General features: G+C 44.2%; 2 pseudogenes; one reads left to right on the top strand and one right to left on the bottom strand.

The window, feature by feature from the left end:
- Nucleotides 1-2,868: 2,868 nt before the first annotated feature.
- LOC100404778 (ubiquitin-conjugating enzyme E2E 3 pseudogene) lies at nt 2,869-3,999 on the bottom strand (annotated as a pseudogene).
- A 21,893-nt stretch (nt 4,000-25,892) lies between these two features.
- On the top strand, nt 25,893-26,680 carry LOC144579637 (large ribosomal subunit protein uL30 pseudogene; annotated as a pseudogene).
- Nucleotides 26,681-27,570: the final 890 nt, after the last annotated feature.

Below are 27,570 nucleotides of genomic sequence, written 5' to 3'. Positions count from 1 at the left end.
GTGAAATGCAAGAAGAGACAAATGCATTGAAGATGCAATTTTTTAAAGTAAAAGAAACTGAAAGTTAAAGACTTGGAAAATTCTTAGCCTATTCATCATGCACTAAATGAAAAAATATGTTTAAAACAGAACACTAAAGGTGTTACCAAGTGACTATTTAATAACAAGACTAGTATAAATGTGAAACATAAGCTTAATCGACCATCTCAAAGAATAGCAAGGAATGCAGATAGGATTACACCAACAGAAGCACTGCCAACGGTGACCAGTAACATCACAGAAAACAAGACATAATGAAGGAAGACTGTCAGACTTCTGTGCCCTACAGGACCAGATCACACATGTATTCAGCTGCAAAAATGCACTATTCTTAGAACAAGGACAAAGGACCCGAAAGGCTCTTATCATCTGTCTTTTTTGGCAGTTTCTTCCACCATTACCAGCAGCCTCTTCTTTTTCTTTTTTCTTTTCCATCTATAAAAACATCCCTGATATCCCCATGCCCTTTTTGTTTAATAAAGGATTTATTCAGATATGAGCAGAGAGCAGTGTTTTCCCAGATTCTAATGAAATTTATGCCTGTTCATTTCCAGACGCATTTGGTAGACCAATAATTTCACTAATTTAGTGTGGATAAAAGAAAACAATATGCATGTAATAATGACATGAGGCAAAAGCTTTGTAATCAAGAGGAATAAAAATACCTTCCTTTATTAGCCAGGCAGGTGGTGACACCTTCCAAAGTCATTAATGGATTATTACATCTTCCTACAGGCCTGTGGCTGGTCATCTGGTCACATAAGTCCCATCCTCAGGGGTTTCAGCAAGATCACTTGTCTGGAGATATACCCAGTATTCAAGCCATGGGCTCTCCTGATAGGTGTGATGGGTGTGAGGTGGGCACATAATAAAAATTTAATAGCACTTACTATACTATTTACTCTTTATCTAGGACAGATAATTAAGTCACATTCTCCAGGGGTGTGGCTGTACTACTTACATATTTTAGAGCTCCCAGATGAGTCTCACGTGAAATTTAGACTGATTATTGCCTCAACAGTAAAACACGTGTAAGACATTATTTTGGAATCATTGCGGGTTATCACTTAGGATATGTGGGCAAGTAGCTCTGTTTTCTATGAAAATGGATGCATAATCCAATACGTTATAATTTGAAGGTTTAAAAAAAAGCTGACAATCTTTTAGATGTCTTCCTGGAGTAGGAGCAGCACACATCAAATCAGTTCTTGAACCTCTTGAGCCAGAGGTGCCTCTGAGGTGGCCCTGCAATCGCTGAGCACAGAAGCCTCCCCACTGAGGGCAGGGCCCAAGGTGTCAAAGGCTAGGTGTGGCACTGAAGGAGGGGGCCTTTTCTAGCATTTTCCTAGCATTGAGGATGAGCCTTGGCCCTCTCTGGAACTGAGATTCAAGGTCAGCCTGACCACTGAGAAGGGCAGGCAGAGGCCAGATGCTCTCAGAAGCTATCCTTGTGCTCCCAGGGCAAGCTCTGGGTCCCCAGAATGGTGCCCATCTGAAGGCGCCCCTGAGGAGCCTCTTTCCTGAAGGTCTTAACCTTAGGGCCGCTGGGGAGAGTGCTAGTGTCTGAGTCTGAGACGGGGCTCACTAGATGGCCACTTATCTCCCTTCTTGCTGTGAGGCCTGTGCAGACCTCCTCTGCTAGCTCATGTGTTACCATTTCCCAGCCACATTCACAGAGCAGGACATTTTCTGGGGCTAACTAGACTCCTCTTCTACTCTCCTTCACCCTATGTGGGCCATGCTCCATGGATTAGTGCATTTTCACATTGCTATAAAGAATTGCCCAAGACTGGGTAATTTATAAAGAAAAGAAGTTTAATTAGCTCACAGTTCTGCATGACTGGGGAGGCCTCAGGAAACTTACAATAGTAGTGGAAGGCTAAGGGAAAAAGGCATGTCTTACATTCTGGTATGGGAAAGAGTGAGAAAGAGAGAACCTGAGGAAGTGCTACACACTTTTTTTTGTTTTGTTTTGTTTTTTGTTTTGAGACAGAGTTTTGCTCTCGTTACCCAGGCTGGAGTGCAATGGCATGATCTCAGCTCACCGCAACCTCTGCCTTCTGGGTTCAAGCATTTCTCCTTCCTCAGCCTCCCCAGTAGCTGAGACTACAGGCGCATGCCACTATGCCTAGCTAATTTTTGTATTTTTAGTAGAGATGGTGTTTCACCTTGTTGACCAGGATGGTCTCGATCTCTTGACCTCATGATCCACCTGCCTCGGCCTCACAAAGTGCTAGGATTATAGGTGTGAGTCACCATGCCTGGCCTACACACTTTTTTTTTTTTGGCAGAGTTTCACTCTTGTTACCCAAGTTGGAATGCAGTGGCACAATCTTGGCTCACTGCAACCTCTGCCTCCCAGGTTCGAGCAATTCTCGTGTCTCAGCCTCCTGAGTAGCTGAGTGGTGTGTGCCACTAAGCCCAGCTAATTTTTTGTATTTTTAGTAGAGACGGGGTTTCACCATGTTGACCAGGGTGGTCTTGATCTCTTGACCTGGTGATCCACCCTCCTCCACCTCTGAAAGTTCTGGGATTACAGGTGTGAGCCACTGCACCCAGCCCACCATACACTTTTAAACAACCAGATCTCAGGTCCCTTCTCAGACACATGGATATTACAATTTGGGATGAGATTTGGGTGGGGACACTGACTTAAACCATATCACCCCAGTGGTGATAACTCAGTGACTCAGGTCAGGAGCCAGTGGATTCCAGGCTGGGCTGTTGCTGAGCAGACTAGTCCATCTGAGCTGTTGAGTCAGGAGCAGGCAGAAACATCAAACTGAAATCTTTTTATGCCTTCAGGAGCATGTTTATTGTGTTTGAGATGATACATCAGGTGTTCTCTGAGCTACAAAGGGTAAAAGGAAATCCTCTCATTACAAACTGACAAAGGTCAAAGGCAAAACATTTTTCACAAGAGCATGAACCACATACTCAGATATGGATTTAATACAAATGACATATTCCTAGTCATCTACAGCTACTTTTATAACTTCATACAGATAATGAATTAGGCTAAAATGCCCTGTAATATTTGGTAGACTTCAGGACCAGTATCCTTAGTACATCACAAAATACATTTTGATATCCCAAAGAAGCAAGACTTGCAAGTAGGCATTTTAAACATAATTAATCTACAGCTACAAAGTTCTACTCTTGATAGCATTTACATTTTGGGGGAGTCTCCCAGGCTCCAAAGGATAAAAGCAGAGTAGAATCAGTATAACACATACACAGAAGTCCGTGTTGTAAAGGCTATAAAGATTTGCATCACAGTGAGAAGATGCCTTCTTCTCCTTCACACTGCATACAAATTATGCAAATTATGTTGCTTATCTCTTGGTCCACTGTCTGGCTATCCTGTCGTGTTCTGCTCTGTTGGTCAAATACTCAGTGGCTATGCTTCCAACCAGAGGATCCGCAGGGTTGCATTCTGTCAGAAGGAAACAAATAGACAGCAAAACCTTTGAAATAGTCAAAGCGGGACTCCAGTTGTCTTTAAGGATGTCCAGACAGATGACTCCCTGACTGTTAGATTCTGGTGCGGAAAGTAACCTCTCGTGGCTTAAATGGATAATCTGATGAAAATGTGATATCCAGAAAAAACATACCACCTTCATATACAGAACCCGGTGGACCAAGTATACTTGATCTCCATTCATAAATGTTATCTCCTTTAGGCCCAGCACTGCAATTAGGAGAAGCAAGGGTTATTTCAGCTAGCTCCTTAGGAATTCTTTTAGCACTAGTGGATAATTTAGCAGTGGTTTTGCTAGAGAGTTTGGTGTTTTTCTCCTGCTGGGTAGCAGAAGGTTTTCTTTCTTCTTGTTCTTCAGGCTCCGGAGTGGCTGGGTCGGGCTGGTCCGCATCTGAACTGCCACTACTGGTGCTGGGGCTCTCATCATCAGACCTTTGCCTATCACTGGACATCTTGGTGAAGTTATCTCTTGGAAAACTTCTGCAAAGCTCCCAATGCCACCAAGGTTCCTCGCTCGGTTTTTACATCCCAGGCTGACATTTTGTCCAAAATAATAAAAAAAATTAAAAACCCAAGGGAAAAACAAACAAACAAACAAACAAAGCCCCAAGAAGTGCAACAAATTTCCACACCCACTGAGGTGAGTCACGGCCAGCGGCGGCGGCCATGCAGCTCCGCGGCCCTTTGTGGGAGGGTCGCGTGGGAGCCGCGGGCAGCTCTCGCCACACCAGGCGCCGAGTGATGTGAGCAGCCCAGCTGGCCTCACCTTGGCTCACGGACACTGGCGGCATGGGCGCCCTGCACGAACAAAGCTGCCTGCCCCCAAATGTCTGAAATTTTATTGTCACTTCCCATCATTAATTATTGACTCTGGCGTAACAATATGTGGCAGCTAAAAACAACACATCTTTCTTACTCCCCAGTTTCTGCAGGCCAGGATCCAGGCTCTGGCTCAGGGGTTCCTGACATGGTCAGGCTGGTGTCCAGGGTTGCAGTTGCCCTAGTATCTGAGGACGCACTTCCAGATCTCCCACGTGGCTGCAGGTGGGGGGCTTTGTGCCTTAGTCCTCAACATGGACACTTTCTTCAGGTCTCAGTGTCAGTGAGAATTATCTCCTGTGTGTGGAAATGAGGAAACATTTCATAGTCTAACCTCATGTGCATAAATTAACCTGACAGCTCCCTGAGCAGGAATTATGAGACCCTTTTATAGATTCAGAAAGCCAGCACCCAGAGAGGTACCTGACAAGTGTTGGGAGGTCTGGGAACAGGAACAGTTGCTCCCGACTCCACATCCTGGCCCCTAGCAATACCTCATTTCTACAAAAATTTTTTTCAAAAATTAGCCAGGTGTGGTGACACGTGACTGTGGTCCCAGCTACTCAGGAGAGAGACTGAGGTGGGAGGATCCCTTCAGCCTGAGAGGTCCAGGCTCCAGTGAGGTAAGAATGATGGCATCACTGCACTCCAGCCTTGGCGCCAGAATGAGGGTCTGTCTCTAAATTAAAAAATAAGTCCAGGGATGGTCAGCTGAGTCCTCTGTTTAAGATCTTGCAAGCCAAGATCGAGGTGCTGGCAGGGCTGTATTCCTGACTGGAGGCTCTGGGGAAGAGCCTGCTCCTACACTCATGCAGGCGGTGGGCTAATGTCAGCTCCTGAAGGTGGTGTGACTGGGATCCCTCTTTCCTTGCTGGCTCTCGGCTGGGGAATGTCTCTGCTCCTGGAGGGTGCTGCACTCCCTGTCATGCTTTCTGTAGGCTCTGAGTCCCTGCCACCCTTCAAATTGCTGGTTTCTTATGTTCAATCTCTCTGGATTCAGCCACAGACAGCTCTCTGCTTTTAAGGACTCATGGGATTAGATTGGGTCTACCTCCATAATTCCAGCTGATCTCCTCATTTAAAGGTCCACGACCTTAATTAGATCCACAAAGTTCTCTGTGCTGTGTATAATACAACATATTTTTAAGATTAGGGCACAGAGATCTTTAGGAAGCCATTCTGCCTAACACAAATAGACAACACAGTTAAAAAAAATCAATAACATCCAAGCGAAGACAGTGAAGTCTTAATCGAACTCCCTCACAGCTTGTCACTTGTATTAGCCTCTCATGTATCCTTCCAGAGTTTTTTTTTTTTTTTTTTTTTGAGACAGAGTCTTGCTCTGTCGCCAGGCATCAGGCTGGAGTGCAGTGGTACAATCTTGGCTCACTGCAACCACTGCCTCCTGGTTTCAAGCAATTCTTCTGCCTCAGCCTCCCGAGTAGCTGGGACCACAGATGCGCATCACCACACCCAGCTAATTTTTGTATTTTTTAGTAGAGATGGGGTTTGACCATGGTCTCAATCTCTTGACCTCATAATCTGCCCACCTCTGTCTGCCAAAGTGCTGGGAATACAGGCGTGAGCCACTGTGCCTGGCCCAGAGTTGTTTTTTTTTTTTTGGTTTTTAAAATTTTTTTTTGCTGAGAGGAAGTCTTGCTCTGTCACCCAGGCTGGAGTGCAGTGGCATGATCTCAGCTCACTGTGACCTTTTCCTCCTGGGTTCAAGCGATTCTCTTGCTTCAGCCTTCTGAGTAGCTGGGACTACAAGCATGTGCCACCATACCTGACTGATTTTTGTGTTTTTAGCAGAGATGGGGTTTCACCATCTTGGTCAGATTGGTCTTGAATTCCTGACCTCATGATCCACCTGGATGAGCCTGTCAAACTGCTGGGATTACAGATGTGAGCCACCATGCCCAGCCCGAGTTTCTTTTCTGCAAACATAGTCATGAATAGGCTAGGTGTGGTGGCTCATGCCTGTAATCCCAGCAGTTTGGATGTGAGAGGCAGACAGATCACTTTTAGCCCAAGAGTTGGAACTCTGGAGGCCAGCCAGGGAAACATGATAAAATCCGGGCTCTACAAAAAGCAACACATAAATAAATAAAAATAATTAAGGCCAGGCCTGGTGGCTCATGCCTGCAATCCCAACACTTTGAGAGGCCAAGGCAGGTGGATCACCTGAGGTCAAGAGTTCGAGACCAGCATGGCCAACGTGGTGAAACCCTGTCTCTACTAAAGATACACAAAATTGCCCAAATGTGGTGGCAGGCTCCTGTAATCTCAGCTATTCGGGAGGCTGAGGTAGGAGAATTGCTTAAATCCCGGAGACAGAAATTGCAGTAAGCCAAGTTCACACCATTGCATTTCAGCCTGTGTGACAGAGCAAGACTGTGTCTCAAAAAAGTGAATATAGATTATTCTTTTTTCCTTCTTTTTCAAATTGAATATTGAAGATGGTATATTACACACACTTCTGCACTTTGCTTTTTTTTTAACTTAAATGTAGTTTGGAGATTTTTTTCATGGTGCATAGAGAAAGTTCTTCATCTACTTTGGGAGGCCAAGGTGGGCAGATCATGAGATCAAGAGATTGAGACCATCCTGGCTAACATGGTGAAACCCCATCTTCACTAAAAAATACAAAAATTAGCTCGGTGTAGTGGCATGCACCTATAGTCTCAACTACTCGGGAGGCTGAGGCAGGAGAATTGCTTGAACCTGGGAGGCGGAGGTTGCAGTGAGCCAAGATTATGCCACTGCACTCCAGGCTTGTGCCTGGTGAAACAGCGAGACTCTGTCTCAAAGGAAAAAAAAGGAGAAAGTTCTTCATCTATCTTTATAAAACATGGGACTTGGTAAATAGAAACCGTAATTTACTTAGGCAGCCTCAAATTCACAGACTGGTGGTATTTTCCTGATATTCTTCCATACACTCCATAGCTACTCATGGCTAACCTCACACACACATCACTGCTTACATGTGACCACTGATTTTGTGTTTCACTCTAACATCTCTGAGGCTAGAGGCAAGTTGGGGTGGTAACAGTCTCTTGTCACCATGCAACTTGTCCATGGGCAGTTTGATGGCCCAGAAAATGGGGTCTTTTACTTAAATATGTGAATCTGAGCCACTGCCAGACCTAAATGTTGTTTCAATGCTGCCAAAGCATTCTCGGCTTTTCAGTAAAATACTGATCAGCCCAATGCACACCTCGGGGTGTCACCAACCCAGTCCATGTGAATGGCATCTCTTAGGTGCAGCCACCAGAATGGGCAAGCTGCCACTTGGCCCCAAGCCCCTGCACCCACCTGCCTTGACACTCTGACCAGAGGACATTTCTCTTGCTAGGCCTTAACTGTTGTCCTCTCTCATCTTCTGAGTGGTGTTTTTGCTCTTGCCCATGATGCCCCCTTCCCTGGCCAGCCCCTCCTTCTCTCCTGTTTTCTGTGTTGTCTTCAGGGGTCTGAAAATTCATAAGCTGATTCTTAAGGCTGATCTCCTCACCTGAAGTAGCATGCTCAGCTGATAGCAGGGCTTGGACTCTCAAGGCACACACAATCGGAGTCTAAACTGAAGTCAATTTCCTGCCCATGTCCCCGCCACCCAACCTCAGTCCCAGACCAGTTTTCTGCCCTTCCTATTTTATTCTGTAGAGGCCTCAACTTTCAGTTTTTATTATGAGACAAAAATAAGTGATGTCTCCTAAATGGCTGTCTGATGACTCACCAGGTATAAGTACCCACCCCACAAGCCTCCTGCCACTACTGCAAAAAACTCACAGTGGGCAGTGACTGCACATTCATCAGACAGACATCCATCCAGAGGACCAGAGCTGTCCCCAGGCCATGTTCAGGGGCCTGGGGAAGCAAACTGAGAAGACAAGGTGGGCCTGGAACCCTGGAAAGATCAGGAAAGCATAAACTGTGGCTTTAATAAACAGTAAAACACATTTAAGAGCTATTTCAATGTTTTGGGATGGATTTCTTTCTATTCTCTCTGCATCAGATGGAGCAGAGCTTCCAGATGGGGGTTAATATGAGCTGTCACTTCTTACCTGGCGTCACATATTCTTTTTTTTTTTTTTGAGACAGAGTCTTGTTCCATCACCAGGCACCAGGCTGGAGTGCAGTGGCATGATCTCGGCTCACTGCAACCTCTGTCTTCCAGGTTCAGGAAATTCTCCTGCCTCAGCCTCCTGAGTAGCTGGGACTACAGGTGCTTGCCACCATGCCAGGCTAATTTTTGTATTTTTAGTAGAGACAAGGTTTCACCATGTGGGCCAGGATAGTCTTGATCTCTTGACCTTGTGATCTGCCCACCTCAGCCTCCCAAAGAGCTGGGATTACAGGCATGAGCCACTGCACCCAGCCTCTTTGGTTTCTTTTTTTCTTCTTCTTATTTTTTTAATTGCATTTTAGGTTTTGGGGTACATGTGCAGAACATGTAAGATTGCTGCATAGGTACACACGTGGCAGTGTGATTTGCTGCCTTCCTCCTTTTCACCCACATCTGGCATTTCTCCCCGTGCCATCCCTCCCCAGCTCCCCCGTCCACTGTCCCTCCCCTATTCCCCCAATAGACCCCAGTGTGTAGTGCTCCCCTCCCTGTGTCCATGTGTTCTCATTGTTCAACACCCAACTATGAGTGAAAATATGCGGTATTTCATTTTCTCTTCTTGTGTCAGTTTGCTGAGAATGATGTTCTCCAGATTCATCCATGTCCCTACAAACGACACAAACTCATCGTTTTTGATGGCTGCATAATATTCCATGGTGTATATGTGCCACATTTTTCCAGTCCAGTCTATCATCGATGGGCATTTGGGTTAGTTCCAGGTCTTTGCTATTGTAAACAGTGCTGCAATGAACATTTGTGTGCACGTGTCCTTATAGTAGAACGATTTATACTCCTTTGGATATACACCCAGTAATGGGATTGCTGGGTCAAATGGAATTTCCATTTCTAGGTCCTTGAGGAATCACCACACTGTCTTCCATGATGGTTGAACTAATTTACACTCCCACCAGCAGTGTAAAATTGTTTCTATTTCTTCACATTCTCTCCAGCATCTGCTGTCTCCAGAATTTTTAATGATCACCATTCTAACTGGCATGAGATGGTATCTCAATGTGGTTTTGATTTGAATCTCTCTAATGACCAGTGATGATGAGCATTTTTTCATATGTTTGTTGGCCTCATGTATGTCTTCTTTTGTAAATTGTCTGTTCATATCCTTTGCCCATTTTTGAATGGGCTTGTTTGTTTTTTTCCTGTAAATCTGTTTGAGTTCTTTGTAAATTCTGGATATCAGCCCTTTGTCAGATGGGTAAACTGCAAAAATTTTTTCCCATTCTGTTGGTTACCGATTCACTCTAATGACTGTTTCTTTTGCTGTGCAGAAGCTGTGTTTCATTAGTTCCCATTTGCCTATTTTGGCTTTTGTTGCCAATGCTTTTGGTGTTTTGGTCATGAAGTTCTTGCCTACTCCTATGTCCTGAATGGTTTTGCCTAGATTTTCTTCTAGGGTTTTTATGGTGCCAGGTCTTATGTTTAAGTCTTTAATCCATCTGGAGTTAATTTTGGTGTAAGGTGTCAGGAAGGGGTCCAGTTTCTGGTTTCTGCACATGGCTAGCCAGTTTTCCCAACACCATTAATTAAACGGGAAATCCTTTCCCCATTGCTTGTTTTTGTCAGGTTTATCCAAGATTGTATGGTTGTAGATGTGTTGTGTTGCCTCCGCTGCCTCTATTTTGTTTCATTGGTCTATATCTCTGTTTTGGTACCAGTACCATGCTGTTTTGATTACTGTAGCTTTTTAGTATAGTTTGAAGTCCAGTAGTGTGATGCCTCCTGCTGTGTTTTTTTTTTTTTTTTTGCTTAGAATTGACTTGGCTATGCAGGCTCTCTTTTGGTTCCATATGAAGTTCATGGTGGTTTTTTCCAGTTCTGTGAAGAAAGTCAATGGTAGCTTGATGGGAATAGCATTGAGTCTGTAAATTACTTTGGGCAGTATGGCCATTTTCATGATATTGACTCTTCTAACCATGAACATGGAATGTTTCTCCATCTGTTTGTGTCCTCTCTTATTTCGCTGAGCAGTGGTTTGTAGTTTCCCTTAAAGAGGTCCTTTATGTTTCTTGTTAGTTGTATTCCTAGGTATTTTATCCTCTTTGTAGCAATTGTGAATGGTAGTTCGTTCTTGATTTGGCGCTCTTTAAGTCTGTTATTGATGTATAATAATGCTTGTGATTTTTGCACATTGATTTTGTATCCTGAGATTTTGCTGAAGTTGCTTATCAGTTTCAGGAGTTTTTGGGCTGAGACGATGGGGTCTTCTACATATACTAGCATGTCGTCTGCAAATAGAGACAATTTGACTTCCTCTTTTCTTATTTGCATACGCTTGATTTCTTTTTCTTGCCTGATTGCTCTGGCTAGAACTTCCAGTACTATATTGAATAGGAGTGGTGAGAGATGGCATTTTTGTCTAGTGTCAGATTTCAAAGTTAATGCTTCCAGTTTTTCTCCATTCAGTATGATATTGGCTGTTGGTTTGTCATAAATAGCTGTTATTATTTTGAGATATGTTCCATCAATACTGAGTTTACTGAGGTATTTTAGCATAAAGCGCTGTTGAATTTTGTCAAAGGCCTTCTCTGCATCAATTGAGATAATCGTGTGGTTTATCTTTGGTTCTGTTTATTTGGTGAATTACGTTTATAGACTTGCGTATGTTAAACCGGCCTTGCATCCCCGGGATGAATCCTACTTGATCATGATGAATAAGTTTTTTGATTTGCTGTTGCAATCGGCTTGCCAGTATTTTATTGAAGATTTTTGCATCTATGTTCATCCTGGATATTGGCCTGAAATTTTCTTTTCTTGTTGAGTCTGTGCCAGGTTTTGGTATAAGGATGATGTTAGTCTCATAAAATGATTTGGGAAGGATTCCCTCTTTGTGGATTATTTGGAATAGTTTCAGAAGGAATGGTACTAGCTCCTCTTGTGTGTCTGATAAAATTCGGCGGTGAACCCATCTGGACCTGGGCTTTTTTTGTGTGGTAGGCTCTTAATTGCTGCCTCAACTTCAGTCTTTGTTATTGGTCTATTCATAGTTTCAGCTTCCTCCTGGTTTAGGCTTGGGAGGACACAAATGTCCAGGAATTTATCCATTTCTTCCAGGTTTACTAGTTTACGTGCATAGAGTTGTTAGTCATATTCTCTGATGATGGTTTGAATTTCTGTGGAATCTGTGGTGATTTCCTTTTTATTGTTTTTTATTGCATCTATTTGGTTATTCTCTCTTTTCTTTTTGATCAGTCTGGCTAGTGGTCTGTCTATTTTGTTGATCTTTTCAAAAAAACAGCTCTTGGATTTATTGTTTTTTTTTTAAGGATTTTTCGTGTCTCTATCTCCTTCAGTTCTGCTCTGATCTTAGTTATTTGTCATCTTCTGCTAGGTTTTGAGTTTTTTTGATCTTGCTCCTCTAGCTATTTCAATTTTGACGATAGGGGTCAATTTTGGATCTCTCCAGTCTTCTCATGTGGGCACTTATTGCTATATATTTTCCTCTAGAAACTGCTTTAAATGTGTCCTAGAGATTATGGTATGTTGTGTCTTCATTCTCGTTGGTTTCAAAGAACTTCTTTATTTCTGCCTTCATTTCATTTTTTATCCAGTCAACACTCAAGAGCCAGTTGTTCAGTTTCCATGAAGCTGTGCAGTTCTGAGTTAGTTTCTGAATTCGGAGTTCTAACTTGATTGCATTATGGTCTGAGAGACTGTTTGTTATGATTTCAGTTGTTTTGCATTTGCTGAGCAGTGCTTTACTTCCAATTATGTGGTCAATTTTAGAGTAGGTGTGATGTGGTGCTGAGAAGAATGTATATTCTGTGGATTTGGGGTGGAAAGTTCTGTAAATGTCTATCAGGTTTGCTTGCTCCAGGTCTGAGTTCAAGCCCTGGATATTCTTGTTAATTTTCTGTCTGGTTGATCTGTCTAATATTGACAGTGGAGTGTTGAAGTCTCCCACTATTATTTTGTGGGAGTCTAACTCTCTTTGTAAGTCATTAAGAACTTGCCTTATATATCTGGGTGCTCCTGTATTGGGTCCATATATATTTAGGATCGTTAGCTCTTTTTGTTGTATCAATCCTTTTACCATTATGTAATGTCCTTCTTTGACTCTTTTGATCTTTGTTGCTTTAAAGTCTACTTTATCAGAGATGAGAATTGCAACTCCTGCTTTTATTTTGTTCTCCATTTGCTTGGTAAATCTTCCTGCATCTCTTTATTTTGAGCCTTTTTGTATCCTTGCATGTGAGATGGGTTTCCTGTATACAGCACACTGATGGGTTTTGGCTTTTTATTCAATTTGCCAGTCGTGTCTTTTGATTGGTGCATTTAGTCCGTTTACATTTAGGGTTAATATTGTTATTTGTGAATTTGATACTGCCATTTTGGTGCTAGCTGGCTGTTTAGCCAGTTAGTTGTGCAGATTTTTCATTTTGTTGATGCTATTTAGCACTTGGTATGTTTTTGAAATGGCTGGTACTGGTTGTTCATTTCCATGTGTAGTGCCTCTTGCAGGAGCTTTTGTAAAGCAGGCCTGGTGGTGACAATAATCTCTGAGTACTTGCTTGTTTGCAAAGGATTTTATTTTTTTTTATCTCTTATGAAGCTTAGTTTGGCAGGATATGTAATTCTGGGTTGAAAGTTCTTTTCTTTAAGGATGTTGAATATTTGTCCCCACTCTCTTGTAGGGTTTCTGCCAAGAGATCTGCTGTGAGTCTGATGGGCTTCCCTTTGTGGGTGACTCGATTTTTCTCTTTGGCTGCCCTTAGCATTTTCTCCTTCATTTCAACCCTGTTGAATCTGACGATTATGTGTCTGGGTGTTGCTCTTCTTGTGGAATATCTTTATGGTGTTCTCTGTATTCCCGGGACTTGAATACTGCTCTGTCTTGCTAGGTTGGGGAAATTTTCCTGGATAATATCCTGAAGAGTATTTTCCAGCTTGGATTCATTCTCTTCGTCATATTCAGGTACACCTATCAGACGTAGATTAGGTCTCTTCACATAGTTCCACATTTCTTGGAGACTGTTCATTCCTTTTTGTGCTTTTTTCTCTAGTCTTGGCTTCTCATTTTATTTCATTGAGCTGATCTTCGTCTTCTGATATCCTTTGTTCTGCTTGGTCAATTCGGCTATTGATACTTGTGCATGCTTCACGAAGTTCTCGTATTGTGTTTTTCAGCTCCTTCAATTCACTCATATTCCTCTCTAAGTTGTCCATTCTTGTTATCATTTCCTCAAATCTTTTTTCAAGGTTCTTAGTTTCTTTGCATTGATTTAGAACATGTTCTTTTAGCTCACATAAGTTTCTCATTTTTCACCTTCTGAAGTCTGATTCCATCATTTCATCACAGTCATTCTCCATCCAGCTTTGTTTCCTTGCTGGTGAGGAGTTTTGGTCCTTTGTAGGAGGCGAGGTGTTCTGGTTTTGGGTGTTTTTCTCCTTTCTGTGCTTGTTTCTTTCCATGTTTTTGGAGTTATCCACCTGTCATCTGAGTGGTTGCTGATTTTCTGATTGGGTCTCTAAATGGATGTCCAGATTGTTAAGGATGAAGTATTTCTGTTTCTTAGTTTTTTTTTTCTAACAGTCTGGCCCCACTGCTGTAGGACTGCTGAGGTCCACTCTAGGCCCTGCTTGCCTGGGGAGCTCCTGTAACAGCTGCAGAACCATGAGGGTAGCTACCAGATTCTTCTTCTGCTATCTTTGTCCCTGAAGGATGCCCACCATATGTCAGTCTGATCAGTCCTTTGTGAGATGACTCTTTGGATATACGGGGGTCAGGGAGCTGCTTGAGGAGACAGTCTGTACTTTATAGGAGCTCTGGTGCTGAGCTGTCAGCTCCATTGTTCATTCAGGGCTGCTAGGCAGGTACGTTTAAGTCTGCCACAGCAGAACTCATAAAGCCCCTATTTTTTCCTCAGGTGCTCTGTCCCGGGGAGTTAGGGTTATATTTATGAGTATCCATTGCATTGTCCTGCTCAGCAAGGTGGCAGTCTAATCACTGCTTGCCTGTAGTGGCTATGCCGAGCTGCCGTGGGCTCTGCCCTGTTTCTGTGGGCTCTGCCCTGCTGCCGTGGGCTCTGCCCTGTTGCTGTGGGTTCTACCCGGTTTCTGTGTGTAATTCCCTGTAGTCCTGTTTATATGGGTGTGGTTAGAGCTGCCATGGTAATCATGGCCTGCCTCCGTAGTGGCAGACTGTCTGCTATGCTGGGTTGCCTCAGCAATGGCAGGCTGTGTCAGCAATGGGAGTGTAACTTTGTAGGGGTTGAGTGCCTCGGTAATGGTGGATGCCCCTCACCCTCCGAGCTGCACTGTACTGAGTTCAGCTGTGCTTGCCATGAAACTGTCAACCTAGAGCGTTTCCAATTACTGTTTTGTTTGTTTCTTGTGGGGGTGGTATCTGCTGAGCCTGATCACCTGGTTCCCTGCCTCAGAGCCCCCTTTTTTGTTAAGTTGAATGGTTGACTCTCTCCCAGGTGTTCCAGTTGCCTGCTGAAAGGGCGCCAGGATCTGTGTGAATTCTTGTGCAGCGACCCACTGCACCAGCTGGAATCACATTGCTGCCCAGGAGTCTCTTGGCCTGGCTTTCTGTTTATGTCCCATTTAATCAGATGAATATGCTAATCTGCCTTCCAAAATCTCCAGTTGCCGGTTTAACAGGGCAATTAAACCAGTGTATTTTTTTTTTAACAGAGTGCTGCTCTGCTGTGGCCCCCGCCCAAACAGCCATCCTGGCAGCCCACGCAGCTCCTACACCTGGGAATCTCCTGGTCTGTGGGCAATAAAGATCCATCTGAAAATGCGGCACCCACTCATCATCTCTGGATTCACTGGGAGCTGCAATCATGATTTGGTCCTACAGCACCATCTTCTCTCTCCCTCCCCTGGTTTCTTTTTGAGATGGGGTCTCACTCTGTCACCCAGGTTGGAATGCAGGGTGTCATTATGGGTCCCACAGCCTCGAACTCCTGGGTTCAAGGGATCCTCCCACCTCAGCCTCCTGAGTAGCTGGGCCTACAGCTGTGTGCCATCATGCTTGGCAAATTTTTAAAATTTGTTTGTAGAGATGGGGGTCTCCCTGTGGTGCCCAGACTGGTCTTAAACTCCCATCCTCACATGATCCTTCTGCCTGGGGCTCTGAAAGTGCTGGGATTACAGGTGTGAGCTACCATGCCCAGCCTACTTACTTTTCTCTGCTACCCCCATTTCTTTTTTAGTTCCATAAGCCTTTTACTTCAGGACCTTTGCACACACTTTCCCCTGGCCCAGGAAGGCCACTTCTCCTGCTGCTGACTTCTATCCTTCCTGCTTCTCACTGTCAGAGTCATTTTCTGTGGGAAACAATTCTGCACCCCCTGCTCTGGGTTGGATTTCCTTCTTGTCTTATTCCTTTGTTTCTACACCCTAAATGTAATTCTTTTCATGTAACAATTACTCCATCAAATTATTCATGTTCTGTTTGTAAATGTCATGAAGACAGGGACCATACCCCCAGTACCTGCTTTGTTGCTACATTGTCTGGCAGACAACAGAATCCCCAACGTATTTGGTAAATAAGTAAGAGGGAAATAACCATTCCTTCATCAGCAAGTCTTCCATAAATATCTGGCTCGAGGGATTCAGCAAAGGTTCCATGTAGATCCTGCAATCAGGAAATCTGCAGTGGAGTACATTCTTGGAAATGAGAGTTAAAACACTGAGTGTGAGAAGTGCTGGGATGGGGAAGGCCTGGTGCTAAGGTGGTTTTCTTGAGCTCCTGCATCCAGTTTCTGGGATAGGGCATCCCAGATACTTTTGTCCCAGAGGGCCCCTTGGATCCTACTTTGTCATCCTTAGTTACTGACCTCTGGAATCTGGTTCCCTTTCTGCCCTTTGGCTTGCCCCTAGAATTTTTCAGTCCACTCTCCTGGGTAATTGTGTCCACTTTTGGTCTTTTTCTTCAGTGCTCTGGTTGTCTTTTTTTTCTTTCAATTCTATGCTGGAGCCCACCCAGGAGGCCTCCTTTCCTCCAGTCTTAGTCAGCTCATCATCCTGACAATAACTGCGTTTAAAGATCCATTATTTTTATTTGCATGTAAAAGGTCATCCTTTTGGCTCCCAGACAATCTGTTGCTTGTATTACAACTTGAAAAAATTTATAACCCCTGAATTAACATTTTAACACAGATCTCAGCAGGTTCTGTATTTGGGGAATGGAGTAACTCCAAGTCTGACCTTTTGCCCTGGGGATGAAGAACTGCCACTAGGAGCTTGCTCTGGCAAACCTATAGAACAGTTTCAGATGCAAATTGATGTTCTTGGTTGAATGGGGGTGGCAAGGGCCGTGCACATAGGCATGCACAGATTCCAGTCCCTGATTTTCAGCCCACAGGGACAGACCCTGACCTTGTTCCCTGCCTGGCCAAGAATCTGGGGAAATATCAGGGGTTCTTTAGTCGATCTTTTCCTTTTTTGAGACAGAGTCTCACTCTATGGCTGAGGCTGGAGTGCAGTAGGGGGATCTCAGCTCACTGCAACCTCTGCGTCCTGGGTTCAAATGGTTCACCATGTTGGCATCCATCCAGAGGACCAGAGCTGGATGGTCTCCAACTCCTGACCTCACGATCTGCCAGCCTTGGCCTCACAAAGTGCTGGGATTACAGGCATGAGCCACTGCACCTAGCCTGTGTTTGATCTTATTCCAAGCCCTGTTTGGGGGTTGTTTTGAAGGCAAAGATGGCCCTGTTTCCCATCTGGACCCACTTCCTCTATGGTGGCCATCACTTGAACTTTTACAGATCTCTAGTGTAATTTAGCCTCAGCCTAAGATGAGAACTTCCTGGTATATTCCTCCTTGTGTGTTCCTGTCCACAGATTGTTTTTTCTTGTGAGCCTCAGGTTCTCTCTATAAAATGGGGCTTACGGACAGATCACCTGAAGTGGGGAGTTCAAGACCAGCCTGACCAACATGGTGAAGCCCCATCTTTAAGAAAAATAAAAATAAAAAATAAAATAAAATGGGAACATAAAGTCCACCCCTTACCTGCTTTTCATGCTGGAGGAGGTGGAGGCACACTTTTAATTTTTTTTAGACATGGGGTCTTACTGTGTTGGCCAGACTGGTCTTGGACTCCTGGGCTCAAGTGATCATCTTGACTGTGCCTCTTAAACTGCTGGGATTACAGGTGTGAGCCACCGCTAGCCTGAAGGCACACTTCATCATCATGGAGAGGGAAGGAAAGAGGGTGTGGGCCTCCCAGGACAGAGGCTCACTGTGCATTAAGGCTGGCCTGGGAGCACATGCATAATGCACTCTGAAGTGTGGTTCCCGGTTAGATGTGCAAGATGGAGGGGATTCCTGTGGTGGTGGTGAAAGCTGGGGCTTCTTGGAGGTAGGCAGGAAACATCCATGCTGTTTGAGGAAGAGTGGTGAAGTCACCAGGAAGAGGGGTGGAGCCACTGGGAAGAGGCAGGAGAGGCTGCTCTCCATCCTTCCCATCCTCTCTTCCTCAGGAGTCTCCTTCTTCTTTCTCCTGGACTCCCTAAGGGTGGCCTTGAGGAGAGAGACACCAGTGCCCCTGTGTGACTCTCAGGGAATCTGAGTCTTAATGTGTGTAGATGATGCCAAATGTAGCTAATTAACTTTTTCATGTGAACTCATCTATTGAAATTTGGTGGCTTTTAGTCCTGTGTACAGAAGAATCACTAGGGAAAATTTTAAAAAATACTAGGCCACTCCCCTGCACCCCCAAATACACCAGAGCCCAAGTCCAAGGAATCTGACTTAATGGGTCTGAGGTGGGGCCTAGACACCTTTGGCTTTCAAGTTTTCCAGGTGAGGCTGGGCACAGTGGCTCACACCTGCAATCCCAGCACTCTGAGAGGCCAAGGTGGGTGGATCACGAGGTCAAGATATGGAGACCATCCTGGCCAACATGGTAAAACCCCATCTCTATGAAAAATACAAAAATTAGCTGGGTGTGGTGGCATAAGCCTCTGTTCCCAGCTACTCAGGAGGCTGAGGTGGAAGAATCACTTGAACCCAGGAGGCAGAGGTTGCAGTGAGCCAAGATTGCACCACTGCACTCCAGCATGGGGACAGAGCAAGACTGCATCTTAAAAAGAAAAACAAGAAGTTTTCCAGGTGATTCTAAGGCTCAGCCCCAGCTGCATCCAACCTGCACTCAGTTGGGCCTTCTGAAGTTTGTGTAAATGGAGGTACCACTCCAACAATCCTTCAGGAAGGGAGCAGCTGACACTAGCACCTGGGCAATAGTGGTGGAAGGGCAAATAGAAGTGTCTGGTGGGAAGGGGATGGGTGAGGTGTGGCTGGGGTTCCAGAATGTTCAGTGCAGAGAGCAGTGGGCAGAGCTGAAAAGGGTGTGGTATGCATGTGCAAATACAGCCACCAGGGGCCAGGAGGCTGAGGCCACCTTGCAGTCCTGCTACAAACCTCCCTTGTAACTGGCCTTTCCCTGCTTCTGTTTTCTCTCCCCTCCCCTAGGAGGCTGTGGACGAAGGACAGGTATAGGCAGTGGGCCTGGCTCTGCCACTTGCTGGAAGCTGGATCCAGGGTCTTAGCTTCTCTGAAGTCAGGCTCTCCATCTGTCGAATGGGGGAAAAGTGCTTGCCCACCTCCTAACGCTGAGTGTCTGCTGGCTATTGAACCTATGAAGCCCGTGTTTCCACATCTTCTACAATAGGGACAGTCACAGGTGATGGACAGAATGGGAAGGAGTTAGCAGGAAAAGGGCAGAGCTCAAAAGAGGCAGCCAAGAAGTTGGGTTCCTCTGCCCTTCCTCCCTCTATCTCAGCACTATCCCCCACTGCTCTTCCCCTCCACAGCGCTCTTCCCACTGTCCTGCTGAATACTCATCCATTTGGAGGCTCTGCATGGAGCTTTTGGTTTAAAGACAAGGCCCAGAGAGGTAGACCAGTGATAAGAAAATGCACTTTAAAGATAAAGGACCTGGTCAGGCATGGTGGCTCACACCTATAATCCTAACACTTTGGGAGGCCAAGGCTGGTAGATCATGAGGTGAAGAGATCGAGACCATCCTGGCCAACATGGTGAAACCCCATCTCTATATTTAAAAAAAGAAAAAAAAGATAAAGGACCTGCTTATATCAGTCACAAAGAACAGTTCTGAGTGCCTGTTCCTTTTTTTTTTTTTGAGACAGAGTCTTGCTCTGGTGCCAGGTGCCTGGCTGGAGTGCAGTAGCACAATCTCAGCTCATTGCAATCTCCACCTCCCAGGTTCAAACAATTCTGCCTCAGCCTTTCTAGTAGCTGGGACTACAGGTGTACACCACCACACCCAGCTAATTTTTGTTTTTTTTTTTAGTAGATACGGGGTTTCACCACGTTGGCCGGGATGATCTTGATCTCTTGACCTCGTGATCTGTGCACCTTGGCCTCCCAAAGTGCTAAGATTACAGGCATAAGCCACCGTGCCTGGCCTTAGCACCTGTTCCTAATGCTCCCTCAGTGGCAGGACTGAGCCCTAGAGAGAGAAGAAAACTAGGTGACTTCTCACATCCATTTATTCAACCACTGGGCAAACACTGATGTAACAGTTATGTAGTGAGTGGCAACTACAGTGCTTGGTGATGCTCCTGGTGGTAGAGGCATCTGGGCCTGGAGCATTTCAACACAGTGCACTGCAGGCCAAGACAGAGGGTCCTCCCAGGGAGGCCACCTGGTCTTTGTTGTCTTAGCATAGAGGGTAAAGCCTTCCAGGAGTAAAAGACCCAGCTGACACTGGAAAGTGGGAGCTGGCTACAGGAAGGGGGAAGGGAAATGTACAGCCCAGGATGTGTGTGCATCTGACCAAAGGCCTGAGGTCAGTACTAGGAGCTGGAGGTTGTGCGGGGTGAGGGATGGCGGTAGGGGTGATACAGAGAGGCCAGTGCTGTTGGAAAACTTTTGGAGAGTTTTCAGAAGGAAGTGACATGATCTGATTTGCTTTCCTAAGGTCTCTCATCCAGAGGACAGAAAACATGGGCAGGGATTGTGGCTGGAGAAATAAAACTGAATCCTGGGTGATGCAGGTTCTCAGGCAAATTTTTGTATTTTTAGTAGTTACGGGGATTCACTAAGTTGGCCAGGCTGCTCTTAAAGTACTGACCGTGTGATCTGCCCACCTCAGCCTACCATAGTGCTGGGATTACAGGCATGAGCCACCACACCAGGCTTAGTTTTTATTATTATGATTTTTTTTTGAGACAGAGTCTTGCTTTGCCACCACGTATTAGGCTAGTGCAGTGGTGCGATCTAGGCTCACTTCAACATCCGCCTCCTGGGTTCAAGCAATTCTCCTGCCTCAGCCTCCTGAGTAGCTGGGACCACAGGCACGTGCTCAGCTCATTATTGTATTTTTTTAGTAGAGATGGGGTTTCACCATGGTCTTGATCTCTTGACCTCATGATCCACCTGTCGTGGCCTCCCAAATTGCTAGGATTACAGGCACATGCCATGATACCTGGCCAATTATTATGATTTTTTTAGAGATATGTTCTTGCTCTGTCACCTGGCCTGGAGTGCAGTGGTGTGATTATGGCTCACTGCAGTCTCAAACTTCTGGGCTCAAGCAATTCTTCTGCTTTGGCTTCCCAAAGTGCTGGGATTACAGATGTGAGCCACCACACGTGGCCCAGAGGGCCATTTTTTGTCTTTGGATTTTCAGAACCCACTTTGAAGGTGGCAAGTCACAGGTGTTGGCATGATTGATGATGATTCCTGAGGCGGTCAAAGCAAAGGGCCAAAATACAGACAGGCTCACCAGGCATGACAGCAGTGATAAAGGAAAAGCCACTCCCCCTACCCTCCAGAAAATAAAATTAAAAATATAAATGAAATAAATAATATTATAGAGAGTTGTAGAGATAAATATTGGTGCTGGCAAGGTTGGGACGGCCAGGCACAGTGGCTCACACCTGTAATTCCAGCACTTTGGGAGGCCGAGGCAGGCCGATCAGTTGAGATCAAGAGTTTGAGGCCAACCTGGCCAACATGATGAAACACTGTCTCTACAAAAAATACAAAAATTATCCAGCAGGGTAATTTTTATATTTAATTTTTAAATTAGTGATGCCTGCCTGTTGTCCCAGGTACTTAGAAGGCTGAGACATCAGAATCACCTGAACCTGGGATATACAGGTTGTGGTGAGCACTTCAGCTTGAGTGACAGCAAGACTCCCATCTCAAGAAAACTGAAAGGAGAGTGTGTGGGAGATGGGACACAGAAAGATGGGAGGTAAGTGGTTTGGGCTTGATCTCTAGGGATATTTAAGTGATGCACTGAAAATGAAGAGCTAGGCTGGGTGCGGTGGCTCACACCTGTAATCCTAGCACTTTGGGAGGCCGAGGCAGGTGGATCACGAGGTCAAGAGATGGAGACCATCCTGGCCAACAAGGTGAAACCTCGTCTCTATGAAAAATACAAAAAATTAGCCGGGAGTGGTGGTGTGTGCCTGGGTCCCAGCTACTAGGGAGGCTAAGGCAGAAGAATCACTTGAACCGAGGAGGTGGAGGTTGCAGTGAGCCGAGCTTGTGCCACTGCACTCCAGCCTGGTGACAGAGCAAGATTCCATCTAAAAAAACACAACAAAAAGAAAGAAAGAAAGAAAGAAAGAAAGAAAGAAAGAAAGAAAGAAAGAAAGAAAGAAAGAAAGAAGGAAAGAAAGAAGGAAAGAAAGAAAGAAAGAAAGAAAGAAAGAAAGAAAGAAAGAAAGAAAGAAAGAAGGAAAGAAAGAAAGAGAAAATGAAGAGCTAAATGCAAACAAACAAGGAAACCTCACCCAGGCTCCTCCATGTGCTGTTGGCATTTATCATAATTGCCAAAGCTGTGTTGTGATTGCACAGGTGGAGGGCTGCCCGGTCCTGGAGGCACGGTGCTCACTTCCAGCATTGCAGACTCATCTGTTTATGATAATTGTTAGCCAATGGCACATGAAGAAGCCATACAGTGAATGGATGGGCTGACTGGCCACTTGTTGCAAGACACCTGGTGTCATCTGCTTCTTCCCTGTTACACCAGGTTGAGAAAACCCAAATGTCCAACAAACACCCACACACCCAAATACCTACTTTTTTCCTCCACACTTTCAATCATGTGTGCCTTCCCATGGCAGTTTGGTTCTTTGCTCTGAGTCTGGCACTATGAAGACCCCACGGTAAACAGCAGCTCTCCATCTGCTATGGGAATGTATATGGAATGAAAGGTCATAGAAATCTATGAATACAAAATTACAAACTGTGATGCAAGTTGTGGAATAAAATAAAATAGTATCATAGGAGTGGAACCAGGAGTGCAGCCAGGGCTGCCTTTCAAACGGGGCATTCCCTGAAGCCCTCCCTGAGAAAGGACCCTTTTCATCTGGATCTCAAGGATGGGTGGGAACTGCACTGGTAAAGAAGGGGAAGGGGATGGGTGTGGTGGCTCATGCCTGTAATCCCAGCACTTTGGGAGGCAGAGTCGGGTGGATCACGAGGTCAAGAGATTGAGACCATCCTGGCCAACATGGTGAAACCTCGTTTCTACTAAAAATACTAAAAAATTAGCTGGGCATAGTGGCATGCATTTGTAGTCCCAGCTACTCGGGATGCTGAGGCAGGAGAATTACGTGAATCCAGAAGGCAGAGGTTGCAGTGAGCTGAGGTTGCACCACTGCAATCCAGCCTGGTGCCTGGTGATGGAGTGAGACTCTGTCTCAAAAAAAAGGGGAGGGGGAAGGAGCTTCTGGCAAAGGGATTGCATGACAAAGCCTTGGGAGTGAAGGCCCCTCACTTGAGAGGCCACAGGAAGGCTGGCCAGCCGGTCAGGAACTGGAGGAGGTGGTGGAGACATGGTTCTCAGGCCAGATAAGGCTGGCCTAGCAGACCCAGAAAAAGAGCTTGCATTTTACTTGCTGTGTTGCTGGTAGACTTTGAAAGGTTTTCAGCAGAAAGAGCATGAGAGGCACACTGAGATTTGTGCTTTTAAATCGCAGAGTGGAAGATTATTGGAAAGGAGTCAAAAGTAGAAACTACTGAAATGAGTGGCTGGGGGACGATGGGGTCTTGTGCTGGGTTGCCATTGTGTAGTTGGAAGGAGTGGGCAGGCTGAAGGGTAAACATGGGAAACCACAGTTAGGGCCCACTGTGGGTGGGAGATGCAGTGTCAGCTAACTCCTCCTCGTTTTCTAGAATGGAAATCAGGTTTATGGCAGAAACAACTGGGTGGATGGAGGTGCCACTCACTGAGAAGTGGAGTTGGAAGAACAGCAGATTTTGTGGGGAGGGACGGTAGAAAAGTCAATGTGGCAAAGTTAAGTTGTTTGCCTGTTCACTGTCATGACATGAGGAGAGAGACATAAACTCACAGTTCCTCTGTCACCCAGCATATGTTTGAGCATTTGCATTCCGACAAAAAAGGACAATCAAAACAAATATTTTTTTGGCAGCTTCTGGGAATTTAGCAGGGGGAAGTGACAAGGAAGACAGCGGAACAGACATGGGCAGCACAGCCCCGAGACTGCCTGTCTCGTTCCAATACTTAGTGGAGAGTGAACTTCCACATCTATAAAATGGGCAGATTACCTCCCTCATAGGGTTGTCCTGAGGACCACATGAGATGGTGTGGACCATGCACTTTAGTCCAGTGTTGGTGCATAGTAAGTACTCACTCATTGAGAGCAACTTGTGAGCAAATGTTTAATGAGTGTTGCACTCTAATGGGGAAGATGAACAGGGAGCAAATGGCCTCAAGAGTCATGAGTTGCTGGAGTAGTCAGTCTTACTATTCAGTCTGCCCCTTAGAGTCATGAAGTCAGGTGTTCTCCCCTCCTGGGTTAGTGATGGTTTGCTGGGCTCTGCTCGGGTGTAGCATCTGCGATTTGCATGTGACACTGTTCATTTCTTTATTCTACTCCAAGCTTACCTTAGCAGCTCAACAGCCAAAAAACAGAAAGAAGGCTCCTCGCTTGGGCTGTGCACTCACACTCATGGTTTAGAGTCAGGTTCCCAAGAGTTGATCCCCATGCCAACCAGTCTTAGCTTTCTTTCTTTCTTTCTTTCTTTCTTTCTTTCTTTCTTTCTTTCTTTCTTTCTTTCTTTCTTTCTTTCTTTCCTTTCTTCTTTCTTTCTTTCCTTCTTTCTTCTTTCTCTTTCTTTTTTCTTTCCTTCTTTCTTCTTTCTTTCCTTCTTTCTTCTTTGTTTCTTTCCTTCCTTCGTTCTTCTTTCCTTCCTTCGTTCTTCTTTCTTTCCTTCTTTCTTCTTTCTTTCTTTCCTTCTTTCTTCTTTCTTTCTTTCTTCTTTCTTTCTTTCCTTCTTTCTTCATTTCTTTCTTTCTTCTTTCTTTCTTTCCTTCTTTCTTTCTTTCTTTCCTTCTTTTTTGTTTCTTTCTTTCTTTCCTTCTTTCTTTCTTCTTTCCTTCTTTCTTCTTTCTTTCTTCTTTCTTTCCTTCTTTCTTCTTTCTTTCTTTCCTTCTTTCTTTCTTCTTTCTTTCCTTCTTTCTTCTTTCTTTCCTTCTTTCTTCTTTCGTTCATTCTTCTTTCTTTCTTTCTTTCCTTCTTTCTTCTTTGTTTCTTTCTTTCTTCTTTCTTTTCTTCTTTCTTTCTTTCCTTCTTTTTTCTTTCTTTCCTTCTTTCTTTCTTCTTTCCTTCTTTCTTCTTTCTTTCCTTCTTTCTTCTTTCTTTCTTTCCTTCTTTCTTTCCTTCTTTCTTCTTTCTTTCTTTCTTTCCTTCTTTCTTTCTTTCTTTCCTTCTTTCTCCTTCCTTCCTTCCTTCCTTCCTTCCTTCCTTCCTTCCTTTCTTTCCTTCTTTCTTTCTTTCAGATGAAGTCTCACTCTGCTGCCCAACCTGGAGTGCAGTGGTGTAATCTCAGCTCACTGCAAACTCCACCTCCCAGATTCAAGAGATTCTCCTTCCTCAGCCTCCTGAGTAGCTGGGACTACAGGCACATACCACCATACCTGGCTAATTTTTTTTGTACTTATTGGTAGAGATGGGTTTCACTGTGTTGGCCAGGCTGGTCTGGATGTCCTGACCTTGTGATCTGCCCACCTTGGCCTCCCAAAGTGCTGGGATTACAGATGTGAGCCACCACCCACTGCCCCATTCTTAGCATTCTAGAGGCAGTAATTTTCAAGTTTTTGAGTTGAATCTTTCACTTTTTAATTTTTTAAAATTTTTCTTCTACCTGCAATCTGAAAGCAATTGCTCCTTTATTTGAGCTGAATCATTCAGTATCTCCGTGCATATCATCAGAAACTGTTTATATTGCTATTCTTGATTTTTTTTCCATTTTAGGCATTATCCAACTGCAGAGATAAAGATCGCCTTTCCACCCTGATCAGCACAAACATGCTTTCTAACTCTATCATCCTCTCTATCATCCACTCTTTGGCATAACTTTGTGACCTCTCTATTCATTGATTATTTTCACGTGCCTGTGTAGACACCACTGAGTTGCACAGTTAAGGATAACTTTTGGCTCCTTTTTCAGCTGGAACCATGGAGAGTGGAGAAGAGAAAAAGAAGAAGAAGGTTTCTGCTGTGCTGGAAACTTTTAAGAAAAAGCGAAGGAATTTTGCAGAGCTGAAGATCAAGTGCCTGAGAAAGAAGTTTTCCCAAAACATGCTTTGAAAGGCAAGGATGAAGCTTATCTATGAAAAAGCGAAGCATTATCACAAGGAATATAGGCAGGTGTACAGAACTGAAATTTGAATGGTGAGGATGGCAAGGAAAGCTGGCAACTTCCGTGTACCTGCAGAACCCAAACTGGCATTTGTCATCAGGATCAGAGGTATCAGTGGTGTGAGCCCAAAGGTCTGAAAGGTGTTGCAGCTTCTTCACCTTCATCAAATCTTCAATGGAACCTTTGTGAAACTCAACAAGGCTTCAATTAACATGCTGAGGATTGTAGAGCCACATATTTCATGGGGGTACCCAAACCTGAAGTCAGCAAATGAACTAATCTACAAACGTGGTTATGGCAAAATAAAAAAGAAGCAAATTGCTTTGACAGGTAATGCTCTGATTGCTCAATCTCTTGGAAAATATGGCATCATCTTCATGGAGGATCTGATTCATAAGATCTATACCATTGGAAAACACTTCAAAGAAGCAAATAACTTCCTGTGGCCCTTTTAATTATCTTCTCCATAGGATGGAAGGAATAAAAAGAACACCCATTTTGTGGAAGGTGGAGATGCAGGCAACAGGGAGGATCAGATAAACAGGCTTATTAGAAGAATGAACTAAGGTGTCTAACATGATTATTTTTCTAAGCTGGTCAGTTAATAAACAGTACCTGCTCTCACTTGAAAAAAAAAAAGGATAACTTTTGCTCTACTGCACAATTCTTTGTATTTCTTAGAGTTAATAATTGTCATACTTTTTCTTTGACTTTGTTTTTTATGTTGTCTTTATTCAGACTCTCCTTTGGGTATGTAAAACTCCTGTGAATAATGAATACAATCAAACACTTTAGGTATTATGCCAATTTCATCTTGAAAAACGTCTTTTCCTGAGGGCTTTTACCAGTTCCAGCTGGTCAAGGACCAATGATCCTTAGGTCTGGCAGACAGCTGTAGGCATCAGGTCTTTCTTTACCACCAATCTGAGAGTTTCCTCTGCCTTTTCTTTTGAGAAAGAGAGAAAGATACACACACACACACACACACGCACATCATATATACACACATATATATGATATATATACAATTATATATACACACATATATAATATATATACAAATATATATTATATATACATATATACACATACATTATTTATACACATTTATATCATTTATACACATATATTATATACACACATATATATCATATATACATATATACACTTATATATCATTTATACATATATACACATATATATCTCATATTCACACACATATATATTATATATACACACTATATCTCATATATACACACATGTATATCTCATATATATATATATATTTTTTTTTTTGAGATGAAGTTTCACTTTTGTTGCCCAGGCTGGCGTGCATGGTGCAATCTCGGCTCACTGAAACCTCCACCTCCTGGGTTCAAGCGATTCTCCTGCCTAAGCCTCCCAAGTAGCTGTGATTAAAGGCATGTGCCACAACACCTGGCTTATTTTGTTTTTTGTTTTATTTTTTAAAAAGGCGAGGTTTCACCATATTGG

Source organism: Callithrix jacchus, chromosome 15 (genome assembly GCF_049354715.1).
Source record: "Callithrix jacchus isolate 240 chromosome 15, calJac240_pri, whole genome shotgun sequence".
In the NCBI taxonomy this organism is placed as follows: Eukaryota; Metazoa; Chordata; class Mammalia; order Primates; family Cebidae; genus Callithrix; species Callithrix jacchus.
This window is presented reverse-complemented; position numbering and strand designations above follow the sequence as displayed.